This window comes from Orbicella franksi, chromosome 10 (genome assembly GCF_964199315.1).
Source record: "Orbicella franksi chromosome 10, jaOrbFran1.1, whole genome shotgun sequence".
NCBI lineage: Eukaryota > Metazoa > Cnidaria > Anthozoa > Scleractinia > Merulinidae > Orbicella > Orbicella franksi.
In genome coordinates, this window is record NC_138154.1 from 383001 (window position 1) to 384443 (window position 1443).

At 39.0% G+C, this 1443-nt stretch overlaps 1 protein-coding gene across 1 annotated transcript in view; it reads left to right on the forward strand.

Moving 5' to 3' along the window:
• LOC145499697 (uncharacterized) overlaps window positions 1–1231 on the forward strand; it is a 12597-nt gene extending 11366 nt beyond the window's left edge. The window contains exon 2 of the mRNA XM_081479222.1: window positions 1–1231. This exon is cut by the window's left edge and continues 1024 nt beyond it. The gene's annotated coding sequence lies outside the window, so the exon portion shown is untranslated.
• The last annotated feature ends 212 nt before the right edge of the window (window positions 1232–1443 follow it).

Genomic DNA, 1443 nt, shown 5'->3' on the forward strand with positions numbered 1-1443 from the left:
AAAATGAATCACTGAATACACTTGCCAAAACGCCATTTTCACAGCGTGTACAACCGCATTACTTTTCGTGCCAACCCCAGTCTCTGCAGGGCCTTGCATTGTTTGCTGCCATAGTGGTCGTTCGTGACCAGGAATCATCCGCTACAAATGAAAGACTAATGAAGAATTTAAGCTACAAATTAGTGGTTCCATGGCAGATATGCCATGCTCGAGAAGACCAGTAAAGCTGTCTACAGATGCAAAAGCATCTATAGATCAGATGGGCAAAAACGGCGAGATAAAAAGCCCCTAGAACCAGAAGTTGCAAGACGTCGAATTACTGTGAGTTCGTCCGTCACGCGAAGGTAAGGCAAACTCATAATAAATTTTAGAAACGAATCATGGTTGCAATACTGTGAAGGTCTTCCAGAATTGTTTTTCCCTGTAAGTTTTAGAGTCCCAAAGAATACTACAAAGGCAACGAAAATGGAGCAAAGTACACCCAGTATTTGTACTCGTTTTTGTTAGCGATTTATGGGCAATTCAAAATTTGACCGAAATCGCTTTCATTCCTTGTCTCTTTCTTTACTATTAGTCACCACTGGTGATAAGCCCACAGTCATTACTGTTTGCAGCTTTCATCTTGCAGATAGAATTTGAACAGCAGCATCGACAGCTACAGCAGCGTAACACAATCAGAATCCCGTAAGGCTTGCTTTGCCAATCACTATTCAGGAAATGTTTTTTCCCAAGAAATTCATTACAACTATCGACTACCTTTGTGTGTTTGACTTCATAGTACAAATGGCCTATTAACTGAATGGTGCAATAGAGCAAATATACAGAAAATGATAAATGAACTTAGTTGTTAATTAAAGGTTTTCTTTTTTATGCTGTCATCTTTCAGACTCAACATGGTCAGGGATCTTGTCAAAAGTGCAGTGCTGCATATTTTAACACATATAAGCCCGAAAAATGTCAGTCTTATGGATTTCACATTGGGGGATCCTATCAACCCAAATCCAAAAAACAAAAAAAATTGATGTTCCTCACTGTGTTGAATTCTTAAATCAGGAATCTATGGTGTTTTTTGTTTTAGACAGTGAGCAAACTCAAACCTCAATGAGCAATGCAAGCTTGCCAGAACTGCATTTGTTAACAGCAATAGTTTTCATTCATTTACCTGCCCTCATTGTGAAAGCAGAGGAAGCAGTTCAACCTCAGTCCACTCATATCTTAACAACTGAGGTAATTTCCCATTACAAAGCAGATCAAAGTACCAAGAACAGATTGTTTGAGGTTATGAATGCTGTTCCATTTCCACATTTGTATCAATTATCAGAGTCTATTTTCTGTGCTTATGGGCCACCAACTTCTTCAATACCAATTGGATTTGTCCATCTTACACTGGCAAATTGGAAAATGGACTGTTCATGAAGTGACTGTAACGGGTATGGCAGTGTT